Genomic DNA, 13893 nt, shown 5'->3' with positions numbered 1-13893 from the left:
TTATTTTTTTATTTTTTGCAGTACTGGGGATTGAACCTAGGGGCATTCTACCTCAGAGTTACACCCCCAGCCCTATTCTTTATTCTTTATTTCGAAACAGGGTCTCACTAAGTTGCAGAGGGCCTCACTAAGCAGCTGAGGCTGGCGGCGAACCTGTGATCCTCCTTAGATTGCTGGAGTAATATTCCAGGATCATATCTTATTTTCCCCAAAGTAAACTTTTTTCTTTTTGCGGCACTGGGAATAGAACCCAGGGGCCTTCTGCCTCTGGGGTACACTCCTAGACCTGTTTTGTATATATATATGTATAATTTTATTTTTGCGGGTCTGGGGCTGGAACCCAGAGGCATTTGACCTCAGAGCTACAGCCCCTGCCCAATTTTTTATTCTTTATTTTGAAACAGGGTCTCAGTTGCGAAGGGCCTCACTAAGTAGCTGAGGCTGTCCGCGAACCTCCAGTCTCAGCCTCCCAAATGCTGGGATTACAAGCGTGCGCCACCATGCCCAGCTTCCTGTTTTATATTTTTAATTGAAAACGGTCTCACTAAGTTGCCGAGAGCCTCACTAAGTGGCTGAGGCTGGCTTCAAACCTATGCGATCACGCTCCTCCTATCTCAGCCTCCCAAGTACTGGTATTACAAGCCTGCGCCACCACGCCCGGCCTTATCTGATACTTTTATAAAATATTGCTGTATCTCTTTACCATGCATTTCTTCATCTCTTCCATCCTTTATGTCATACAGTAAATGGCAGGCTTCACTACAGTCACCCTACATGTCATAAAATGAGTGTAATGTTTGTACTTTTGCACCCCTATCAAGATGTGAAACATCACACCAAACTAGAAAGTTTTCTTAGGCCCTCGCCCACTCAGCCCCCACCCTACGCCCAGAGGCAGCAGTTGTTTTGATTCTCACCATAGATCAGAGTTGCCTGCTATGGAAGTTCAGTGGAATTCTACCGTGTCCTCTGTTCCTGTGTTCTTGGTAGTTGTGTGCTTTCACTTGACGTGTAAGGAAGCTGTTTAGCCTCATTAAAGTCAAAGTTGAGAGGTGCCCTCTGGATCCAGGCTGGCACAGCAGAATCATGGTGTCATTGATGCTCAGATCATTCCTCCAGAACCTGTGAGTGTAAACTGAGGACCCTGAGGTGAAGAGCTTATCCTGGATTACCTGAGTGGACCAGTGTAATCACAAGAAGCCACACAAGGTTCAGAAAAGGAGATCTTAGGAGGGAAAGGCATGGATGGAGGAACCCCTGTTAGCCCAGGGGTGCTGGCAGCTTATGGACCTGCAAATGGCAAGACAGTCGGTTCTCCCCTCAGGCTCCAGAAAGGAACAGAACCTGCCCGTATCTTTATTTTTAGTTCCATTAGAAGCATTTTGGACTTCTGATTTTCAGAGCTGCAAAATGATAAATTAGTACTTTAAACCCCTAAGTTTGTAGTAATTTATTGCAGCAACAAATACAAACAGGACACTTAGTGCAGGGGCCATTTTTAAAATTAATAACAATAAAGGCAGGCATGGTGGTGCACGCTTGTAATCCCCGCGCTTGGGAGGCTGAGACAGGAGATCACACAGGTTCGAAGCCAGCCTCAGCCACTTAATGAGGCTCTCAGCAACTTAGACCATGTTTTCAAATAAAGTATAAAATAGGTCTGGGAGTATAGCCTGGAGGTAGAAAGCCTCTGGGTTCCACCTCCAGTACCACAAAAAATAAAAATAACCATAAAAAACCTGTACAGGATCATCACCTTAACAAATCGGACCTCGATTTGTTTTTCTTTTTTAGTTACTACCTAGAGTACTTATAATTCTTTCTTTAATCCCAGCATAATACAAATTTTGCATTTCTTCCCCTACATGTTTAATATTTCATCAGGAGGGTGTGTGTGTGGAGGGTGTTACTGGGGATTGAACCCAGGGGTGTTCTACCTCAGCCCTGTTTTATTTTTATGTTGGAACATGGTCTCACTAGGCTGATGAGAGTCTTACTAGTTGCTGAGGCTGACTTCTAACCTGAGATCCTCCAGTCTCAGCCTCCCAAGTATTGGGATTACAGACAACTGCCACTATCCTCAGCTGTCCATGTGTCTATATATAGTTTTAGCTTTTTTTTTTTTTTTTTTTTCGATACTGGGGATGGAACCCAGGGGGCATTCTCCCTCAGAGCTAACCCTCAGCCCTCTTTTTTATTCTATACCCTCAGCACTCTTTTTTTGTGAAACAGGGTCTCATTTAGTTGTGGGCCTCACTAAGAAGCTGAGCAGTCTGCAAACCGCAATCCTCAGCCTCCCAAATTCTGGGATTACAAGTGTGCACCACCACATCTGGCTTTATTCTTTGTTTTTGTTTTTGTTTTATTTGTTTTGTTTTATTTTGTTTTGTTTGGGTGGTACTGGGGGTGGAACCCAGGGGCTTATTCTACCTCCGGGCTATATACCAGAACTATTTTTTTATATTTTATTTGAAACAGGGTCTCACTAAGTCACTGAGAGCCTCACTAAGTAGCTGAGGTTGGCTTTGAACCTGTGTGATCCTCCTGTCTCAGCCTCCCAAGCGTGGGAATTACAAGCGTGCGCCACCACGCCTGGTTTATACTTTGTGTTTTGAAACAGGGTCTCACTGAGTTGCAGAGGGCTTCACTAAGTAGCTGATGCTGTCCACAATCCAGTATATTCTTTATTTTGAAACAGTCACTAATTAGACTAATTAGCGAGGGCCTCACCAAGTAGCTGAGGGTGGCTGCAAACCTGCAATTCTCTTATCTCGGCCTCCCAAGTACTGGGATTAAAAGCGTGTGGCACCACCACACTGCTTGGAGTGGATTTCTTATAAATGGATGAGTTCTAGCTCCTCTTACCCTCTCTAATGTCTTTGCCCCTCTGCCTTTCTCCCCGAGGTGGTAGCAAGAAGGTCCCTGCTGTCGGGCATAGTGGTGCAGGGCCTATAGTCTCAGTGGCTGAAACAAGGTGATCAGGCCAGCCTCAACCACTTAGTGAGACCTTTTCTCAAAATTAAAAAAGGGGATGAGACCGGGCGTGGTGGTGCACGCTTGTAATTTCCGCGCTTGGGAGGCGGAGATAGGAGGATTGCGCAGGTTTGAAGCCAGCCTCACTGGCTTAAGAGACCCTGTTACCAAATAAAAATATATAATAGGTCTGGTATCCTTGAGGTAGAAAGGTTCCATACCCAGTACCACCAAAAAAAAAAAAAAAAAAAAAGGGATGAGGATATGGCTCAGTAAATAGAGTCACCACATTCTGCCTCCCGGGCTCAATTCCCAGTGCCTTTAATAAAGCCCTAAACCTTGATCCTCTGGAACTGTGAGAAATGAATTTCTTTTCAGTTTAAATATCCCAGTCTGTGGTCTTGCAGAAGCACAAAATGAATTAAGACACCCTCTCATTTTCCCATGTTTATAGGCCAGAATTGAATCTTGAAATGACTGCCCTGGACCAATCAGGACCCGTCCCCCAAGGCTGGGGAAGGAAGCTGAAGCCCAGGTGTGGAGCCCCTAATAATCAGTTTTCCTTTAATAAGCAGAGGGCCCAACTGGAATGGGTTCATGTTGCTGAGTACATCTTAATTTAGTTCCTTTTGGGTGTGTCTTGTCCTGAGGATTAAGCCCAGGGGTGTTCTACAACTAAGATATATACTCCCAAACCCGCTTTTTTTTTTTTTTTTCACACAAAACAAGGGTCTTGATAGGTGGCCCAGGCTGTGTGCCACCACATCCAACTTCCTTTTTGATATCAATCAAAAAATAAAAACTGATTTTTATAGTAGTGGGGGTTGAACCCAGGAGCATTCTGGCAACAACCTTAGCCCTATTTTATTTGGAAACAAGATCTCACTAGGTTTCTGAGTGTCTTATTAAGTTGCTGAGGCTGGTCTCTAGCCTGTAATCCTGTCTCCGCCTACCAGTACTGGGATTACAGGTATGCACCACCACACCCCGCTTTTTTTTTTTTTTTTTTTTTGGTGGTACTGGGGTTCTTGGAAGCCCTTCTACCTCCAGGCTACACTCCCACGGGCTACACTCCCAGACCTATTTTTTAACTTTATGTGGAAACAGGGTCTCTTAAGCCAGCGAGGCTGACTCTGAACTAGTGCAATCCTCCTGTCTCTGCCTCCCAAACGTGGGGATTACAAACGTGTGCCACCACACCCAGCTACACCCCGCTTTTTAAAAAAATTTATTTTTTGTGGTACTGGGGATAGAATCTAGGAGCATTCTACCTCCAAGCTACACCCCCAGCCCTATTTTTTATTTTTTTATTTTTATTTTTAGCATTACTGGGGTTGGAACCCAGGGACATTCTACCTCCGAGATATGCCCTAACCCAATTTTTTATTTTTTATTTTGAAACAGGGTCTCACTGAGTTGCAAAGGGCCTCACTAAGTAGTTGAGGCTGTCCATGAACCATGATCCTACAGTCTCAGTCTCCCGAATGCTGGGATTACAAGCGAGCGCCATCATGCCTGGCTTTTTCTTCTTTATTTTGAAACTGGGTGAGTTGCAAAGGGCCTCACTAAGAGCTGAGACTGTCTGCAAACCGCAATTCTCCTCTCTCAATCTCCCAAAATGCCTGGCCGTTTTTTGTTGTTGTTGTTGTTGTTGTTGTTTTTTTGTTTTTTTGTTTTTTTGTTTTTGGTACTGGGGATAGAACTCAGGAGCATTCTACCTCTTAGCTACACCCCCAGTCCTATTTTTTATTCTTTATTTTGAAACAGTGTGAGTTGCAAAGGGCCTCAGTAAGAGTTGAGACTGTCTACAAACTGCGATTCTCCTGTCTTAGTCTCCCAAATGCTGAGATTAAAAGTGTGTGCCACCACGCCCAGCCGCTATTTATTTATTTACTTATTTATTTATTTATTTTTGAGAAGCATGATGTTTATAGTCACAGTCCTGGGATTTAGGGAAATTTGTTTCTAATTTTGCTTCCATCTGCTAAGGCTTAAACACCAAATGACTCTGTCTGAGTTTTTCCATTCGTTAAGTGAACATAAGGTAGGAATGGAGACACAGGTGGTCAGAGTTACCAGTGAACTTTTAAGAGACCTTCCAACTTGAAAATGTTAAATATTTGAAATTTGAGTTTCATATGAGGAACTTCCTGCCACCACCACCCCACCATATCTATGAAAATCATGATGGAAGTTTGACTGCAAAAAAGCACCTAGTGGTACCTACTTATTCAGGAAATGGCTAGCAGGGAAACTCCACCCCTTCCTCTTTTGAGATGCTCCCAGATTGCACCCTCGCCCTTTCAGCTAATCATGGATGGCCACATGTACTTGAAGGCCAGTTAGTCTCTTCACTTCCACAGGTCCTGCCAATGTGACAGTATTTCCTTTTGGGGTTTTTTGTTTGTTTGTTTGCTTGTTTGTTTTTGTTTGTATAGTACCAAACTATACCACTGAGCTACATCACCGGCCCTTTTTTATTTTTTATATTTTGTTTTATTTGTTACTGAGGATTGAACCAAAGGGCATTCTACCTCTGACATACACCCCCAGCCCTTTCAGTTTTTTACTTTAAAACAAGGTGTCACTAAATAGCTGAGGCTGAGCTGAGTGTGGTGACACACATCTATTATCCTGGTGCTTGGGAGGTTGAGACAGGAGGATCACAGATTCTAGGTCACCCTTAGTAATTTAGCAAGGCTCTCTGCAACTAAATGAGACTGTTTCAAAGCAAAAAATAAAATAGGGCTGGGGGTGTAAGAATGTTTCTGGGTTCAATCCCCAGTAACCAAAAATTAATTAATTAATTAATTAAATTGCTGAGACTGGCTCAGACCTGATATCTTTTTGTCTCAGCCTCCCAAATCCTGGATTACAAGAAACCTATGTAAGAAATTTCATTTATAGCTCTAATTAAATTAAAATGAATTAGCCGGATGTGGTGACACCATTTATAGGAGGCTGAGACAGGAGGATCACAGGTTCTCAGCCAGCCTCAGCTACTTAGTGAGGCCCTCCTCAGCTTAGTGAGACCCTGTTTCAAAAAAAAGAATAAAAAAATAGGACTAGGGATGTAGCTCGGAAGTAGAATGCCCCTGGCTTCCTTCTGTTATAGGGCAACCACCAGAGAAGACCACTCAGACTTAGTTTAAGCCAAATAAAAAGTCTTTGTAGCCGGCCGGCGACTGCATTGCAGGGTGTTTGGTCCTGAGTGCAGCCCCAAGCTCTTTCTCAAGGCTCTTTGTATACGTCAAAATTACAAGCTCAGGAGTGAAGAGTTTAGGTTCCCACAGAATGGACAATCAACAGTTTCTTTTAGTGGGTGTGCAAGTCAAGCAGAAAGTACAGAAACCAGGAACAGCACTGCACAGGAGTTCGGCAACAAATGTCAGTCCCTTCTGTTGTCCACCTATTGATTTTTTTTTAAGGATAGAAAGTTCCTAACAGACTTTGTTTCCCTGCAGGTGCAAGCTGAGCAGGCGTTACAGAAGACAAACAGGCAGTTATGCAGGACTAGCAAGATACCTGGTGATGAACATTAGTTCTCAGGCTGATGAACATTAGTGCCTTGGGGTCACCTAGGGTAACAGCACGGCGTTACTGAAGCTAAGGCCTAGGCTCACTTCATCACACATCCCAGTACCCCCCAAAATTAAACAGGTTAATCAATACTGAAAGACAGCTGACATAAAAATGGATTAAAATTAAAATGCCAAGGGGGCAACTCTCTGTCTTCTCCCAGGGCTTATCAGTTCCCTGATCTCCAGTCATACACAGGGCAACTAAATTATGGACCTGTACATGGCTAGGCTTGCCATAGTAGCTACGCTGTTGGTGGCAAAACAGCCATCAGCTTTTTTTTTTTTTAACAAAATATAAAATGCCAGTGAGTATGTATGGGACTGATATACTATCAGATCTATGTAATGACTACTGTCATTTCCTTTGTGTGTGTGTGTGTGTGTGTGTGTGTGTGTGTGTGTGTGTGTGTGTATTTACTGGGGATCGAACCCATAGGTGTCCTGCCTCTGAGCTATACCCCAGCCCTATTTTATCTTACTTTTTTGAGGCAGTCTCTCTTAGTTGCTGAGGGCCTCTCTAACTTGCTGAGACTGTCATTGAACCTGCAACCCTTCTGTCTCAGCCTCCCAAGTCCTGATGCATAATAGGTAGTGACCGCACCTGGCTTGTCACTTTCTATTTTAGCTTTTTATACTTTTCAAAGCAGTACATGCCCAAGATTTAGGGAAATAAATTCAGTTAGCCACAGAGCATATTTACAACTATGCCATTCTTGTAATCAGCGCCGTTCTGGGTGTTAGGAATGAATCAGGATGACACAGGGAGGTGCGCCTGCAGGGACCTTGCATTCTAATGAAGGAGATGGGAGCAGTGAGGAAATACAGTGAGGTCTCCCCGGCTGAAAATAGTAGAGCGCAAATTGGCCAAGCGAGGGCCTGGAGAGAAGTCCTAGGCAAATGGAACAGCAAGTGCCAAAGCTCTGAAGGGCGGCCCACTTGGGGAGCTGGACTAATAGCAGTGGGACCAGAGGGAACGCGCCGAGGCATGAGGGGCAGCACTGGGCCGAGGCCAGGGCAGGCAGGGCATTACACTAGTGAGCATGGTGATGCCATTGGATTTCAACAACGAAGTGATGTTTATTTTTAAAAGATGTCTCGGGAAATTGGAAAATTGAATGAAAGGTAGCTTGTCTGCCAGGATGCCCCAGTGGCTCCTCCACAGCCCTGCACAGAGGCTGGCCTTGTGCCTGCTTGGACCAGAACATCCTCTTCCAAGGCCAGGCTTGAGAGGACCACCAGCTTTCCATTTCCTCTGTCAGAACACCAGCTCTGGCCCTAGGCTACGTGGAGAGACCAGACAGAGACCACCTGAGACCGATGATCCTGGCTGAGAACTCAGCCACCAGCCGCCAGATGAGGAGCCACAGTGGACATTCTGTCCAGTGGAGCCCACAGGCATCCACAGCTGCAGCAGCATCACTCAGCTCAGGAAGATCACAAAACACGAGACTGAAGAGCTTTGCCATGGTTTACTTCACAGCAGTAGAAACTAAGACTGCCAAGGGTAGAAGCAGGGTGCCTGTGAGCCAGCTGCTGGGGTTGTCGAGGTGAGAGAAGATAGGGCACTGGTCCAGGCAGGGGGAAGTGAGGCTGGTGAGCGGTCAGATCAGGATACGCCCTGTGAGTGCAGCTTCCAATTGGAATGTGAGGAAGAGTTCCCGTAGACGGGCAGGCGGCAGTTCCTGCCTGGCCCCTCCCTCCAGGTTATCACTAAATTCTGCTCTCGTTTCTGACTGCTGCAGCCACATTGCACCTGCCACTTGCCTTTACTGTGGCTGTTTTTTCCCCTTATTTGTTTTATGTTTTATTTTGTTTTGTTTTTTGGGCGTGGAACCCAGGGGCATTTGACCTCCAAGCTACATCTCCTGCCCTAATTTGTTATTCTTTATTTTGAAACAGGATCTCACTGAATTGTAGAGGGCCTCACTAAGAAGCTGAGGCTGTCTGCGAACCACGATCCTCCGGTCTCAGCCTCCCAAATTCTGGGATTACAAGCATGCGTCACCATGCCCAGCTCCCTTATTTGTTTTTTAAGGAAAATAAAAACAAATTTAAGTGCATCTCCTAGCCAGGAGTGGTGGTGTACACCGGAAATCCCAGTACTTGGGAGACTGAGACAGGAGGATCACAGGTTTTAAGGCCAGCCTCAGCAATTTATCGAGACCCTCAAACCCTGTTTCAAATTAAAAAAAAAAAAAGGACTGGGGTATAGCTCAATAATAGAATGTCCCTGAGTTCAATCCTGGTGTCCCCCCAAAAAAATACAATTCCAAATCTTAATCAAGAAACAAAACCTCAAAGATGTAAAGGAAATTATTATTAGATGTGACTGCCTAAAGTAAAAGACAAAATTTCTGTACGATAGAAGATACAGTGCACGCAGTTATAGGTGAGCCATGCTTTCCAGCCATGATGTATGTAAGAACGTGTCTCTCACGAAGAACTCCCGTCACTCTCTGGAAAAGAAAACAGGCAGCACCACTTGGTGCGAGCTGGCACTGACTCTCGCTCTGTGGTGCACAAGGCCTCGGATGCTACGCACCACCAGGTCCTCAGGCACACAGACGGTTGCTTTGTGTTCTGTGTGCTCCACAATCCACTGCCTGCTATGAGAGTAAAGGCCAGGCTTCCTGAAGGTTGTTACCGCAGGAGAAAGCAGCAGTAAAGACATCCTGACACACATTTTGGTTTTTATTTATTTACTATTTATTTGTTTATTTGTGGGACCCAGGGGCTCTGGGCTATACTCCCAGACCTATTTTATACTTTATTTGGAAATAGGGTCTCACTCAGTAGCTGAGGCTGGCTTTGAACCTGTGCAGTCCTCCTGTCTCAGCCTCCCAGGTGCTGGGATTAGAAGCGTCTATCACCACACCCAGGTCACATTTTGTTTTTTTAAAAAAATGGAAGCCAGGCATGGTGGTGCACACTTGTAATTCCAGCATTCAGGAGACTAGAGGATTGCAGTTCACAGACAGCCTCATCTACTTAGTGAGGCCCTCTGCAACTAGACCCTGTTTCAAAATAAAGAATAAAAAATAGAGTAGTGGTTATAGCTCAGAGGTCAAATGCCCCTGGGTTCCATTCCCAGACACACAAAAAAATCAATTCATTAATTAACTAAAATAATTTTTAAAATGGAGAAAACTTCTTTTAGTTCTTTTTTTAAAAAAATTTATTGGTGCATTATATTTATACATCCTGATGAAGCAAACACTTGTGTAGACATAAATGCACACAGCCCCCAGCCAGCCCCTCTCTCCCCACCACTCCCTCCCCCAGCCGCCCTCCCATGCTTGGCTCAGTGGCTGACTGTGATATGAATTAGTACGTCGTGCACTTTAAAGGGCCCCCCCCCCATCCCCTCAGGTCGCCTTACTTGCTCCTCTATAGGATCTCCTTTTTCACCTGGATTCCTCCTATGACCCCTTTCTCCTTAGCTTTCACATATTAGGGAAAGCATCCGATTCCTTACTGTCTGTGACTGATGAGTCTCACTCAGCAGAACGTCCTCAGGTCCATCCAGTTCCCTGTAAATGCTGCACTTGTGTTTTCTTAATGGCTGAGTGAAATTCCATTGAGTACGTATCCCACAGTTTTGTAATCCATTCATCTTTTTTTTTTTTTTTTTTTTTTTTTTTTTTTTTTTTTAGTGGTACTGGGGTTCCTGGAAGCCCTTCTACCTCCAGGCTACACTCCCAGCCTAATATATATATATATATATATATATATATATATATATATATATATATATTATTTTTTTTTTTTTTTAAATTTGGAAACAGGGTCTCTTAAGCCAGCGAGGCTGGTTTCGAACCTGCACAATCCTCCTGTCTCCGCCTCCCAAGCGCGGGGATTACAAGCGTGCGCCACCATGCCCGGCCCTCTATTCATCTGTTGATGGACATCTTGGCTGGTTCCATAGTTTGGCTATGGTGAATTGTGCAGCAATGAACATAGATACACATGCATTGGTTTGGTAGTTTGGTTTCCTTCCTTTTGGGTAGATACCCAGAAGTGGTATTGCTGGATCGAATGGTAGATTTGTTCCCATTCTTCTAAGGATTCTAAAAATGGAGAATATATATATATATATATATATATATATATATATATATATATATACATACATACACACACACACACACGTATGTGTATACACATACATACAGGAAAAGTAATCTAATAGAGAATAGCATTAAATTGCTGTAAGATTTTTACATAAATGCTATCTTTTTGGGGGAGGAACTTACTGGGGATTGAACCCAAGAGTATATTCTACCTTTGACATACATCCCAGCTGTTTTATTTTTTTATTTTATTTTTGTTTCAAAATAGGATCTAAGTTATTGAGAAGGTCTCACTAAATTGCTGAGGCTGGCCTTGAACCTATCTTCCTCAGCCTCACAAGTACTGGGATTATAGGTGTATGCCAGCATACCTGGCTTAAATGCTATGTCTTGATGTATCAGTTTTATTTTTATTTTTTGTATATAAAAATTTTTGCAGTATTTGGGAGGCTGAGACAGGAGAATCGAAGTTCACAGACAGCCGCAGCTACTACTTAGTGAGGCCCTTTGCAACTCAGTGAGATCCTGTTTCAAAATAAAAAGAATAATAAATAGGTCTGGTGGTATAGCTTGGAGGTAGAATGCCCCTTGGTTCCATCCCCAGTACCGCAAAAAAAAAAAAAAAATATATATATATATATATATATATATATATATATATACATGATATATATATGGTCTCTATATATGTATACACACATACATATACATACACACCATATATGTATGTATAAATATAGTGTGTGTGTGTGTGTGTGTGTGTGTGTGTGTGTGTGTGTGTGTGTTACAGGGATGGACCCAGGGGCTTTCTTTCTCTGGGCTACACTCCCAGACCTATTTTATATTTTATTTGGAAATGGTCTAAGCTGCTGAGAGCCTCACTAAGTATCTGAGGCTGGCTTCAAACCTGTGTGATCCTCCTGTTGACTCAGCCTCTCAAGTACAGGGATTACAAACATGCGCCACCACACCTGGATTTTTGTATGTTTTTGCAGTACTGGGGATTGAACCCAGGGGTATTCTACCTTTGAGCTACATCCCCAGCCCTCCTTTTTTCTTTCTCTTTTTTTTTCTTTTTTGGGGCACTAGGGACAAAACCCAGAGGCATTCTACCTCTTAAGTTAAACCCCCAGCCCAATGTGTGTGTGTGTGTGTGTGTGTGTGTGTGTGTGTGTGTGTGTGTTACTGTGGGTGGAACCCAGAGGCTTTTCTACCTCCAGGCTATACTCACAGACCTGTTTTTTTACTTTATTTGGAAACAGGGTCTCACTAAGTTGCCGAGAGCTTCACTAAGTAGCTGAGGCTGGCTTTGAACCTGTGTGATCCTCCTGTCACAGCCTCCTAAGTGCTGGGATTACAAGCGTGTGCCACCACGCCCAGCTCCAATTTTTTAATTTCTTATGTGAGATTATCATTGTTAATTTTGGATAAATTGCTATAATACTAGATGTCAACCACTAAGCCATGCATGGGAAGGAGGGATGGGGAGGGAACGGGGTAGGGATCGGGTAGGGGATAACTGGGCGATGTGTGCATGTATGTCTACAAAAGTATTATTTTTATCCCATTATGATGTATGAATACAGTGCACCAATTAAAAAAAATAAAAAATTTAAAAAAAGAAACAGGTTCACCAAGTTGTGGAGGGCCTTGCTAAATTGTCAAGGCTGGCTTCGAACCTGTGATCCTCCTGTCTCAGCCTCCCAAGTGCTGGAATTACAAGCATACACCACTACACCTGGCTCCCAACCCTATTTTTTATTCTTTGTTTTGAAATAGGGTCTCAGCCAGGCGTGGTGGCACATGCTTGTAATCCCAGCATTCGGGAGGCTGAGACCAGAGGATCGCGGTTCACGGACAGCCTCAGCTACTTAGTGTGACCTCTGCAACTCAGTGAGACCCGGTTTCAAAATAAAGAATAAAAAATGGGCAGGGGGGGCCGGGCGTGGTGGCGCACGCTTGTAATCCCCGCACTTGGGAGGCAGAGACAGGAGGATTGCGCAGGTACGAAGCCGGCCGCATGTGCTGGCTTAGGAGACCCTGTTTCCAAAATGAAAAATGTAAAAATAGGTCTGGGAGTGTAGCCCGGAGGTAGAAGGGCTTCCAGGAACCCCAGTACCACACACACACACACACACAAAAAAAAAATGGGCAGGGGGTGTAGCTCGGAGGTCAAATGCCCCTGGGTTCCATCCCCAGACCCGCAAAAAAAAAAAAAAGAAATAGGGTCTCAATAAATTGCGGAGGGCCTCACTATTGCTGAGATGGGTCACAATCCTACAATCTTCCAGTCTCAGTCTCCCCAGTACTGGGATTACAAGTGTGCACCACCACGCCCTATTTAATGATGTACCAGTTTTAGACATCTTGTGGCCACCTGTCCTCAAGTGGACATGCCGGGCTTCTCACAGCATGGCGGTCTCAAGGTTCCAGGAAGATCAGATGAGAAGCTTCAAGGCCTTCTAAAGATGACGAACTCACACAGTGTGACTTCTTCCATATTTTCCTGGTCAGAAAAAGTCACAGGCCAACCCAGGTTTAAAGGGGTGAAGAAATAGATCCCTATTGCACAGGAGGAATAGCAGTCACATTGCAAAGTACTGTGGGTACGAGGAAGCATGGGTCATCAGAGCCATATGATAACAGTCTTAATACATGTTGTCTAAAAATGTCTTCTGCCATCATGATTGATAATTTGGCTGGAAACTTATTCTAGATGGTATTTTCCTGAGGAATAAAGGCATTGTTCCATTGTCTTGAAGCTTCTGGTGTTGTTGAGATGGATTATGCCATTATGATTTCTGTTCCTTCATGAGTATTTTTTTTTTTAATTTTGTGTGTGCAGTCTTTCAAGATTTACTACTAGCCAGGCGTGGTGCGTATGCTTGTAATCCCAGCATTTGGGAGGCTGAGATCAGAGGATCGCAGTTCGCAGACAGCTTCATCTACTTAGGCCCTCTGCAACTTAGTGAGACCCTGTTTCAAAATAAAAATACAAAGCCAGGTGTGGTGGCACACTCTTGTAATCCCAGCACTTAGGAGGCTGAGGCAGGAGGGTCGCACAGATTTGAAGCCAGCCTCAGCTACTTAGGCTCTCAGCAACTCAGTGAGACCCTGTTTCCAAATAAAATATAAAATAGGTCTGGAGGTGTAGCCCAAAGGTAGAAAGCCCCTGGGCTCCATTCCTGGTACCACATAATACATACATGCACACATACATACATACATACATACATACATACATACTAAATAGGGCAGGGTGTAGCTCG

Source organism: Muscardinus avellanarius, assembly GCF_963383645.1.
Source record: "Muscardinus avellanarius genome assembly, chromosome: 19".
Classification (NCBI taxonomy): Eukaryota; Metazoa; Chordata; class Mammalia; order Rodentia; family Gliridae; genus Muscardinus; species Muscardinus avellanarius.
Note: the sequence above shows the minus strand (reverse complement) of the source record.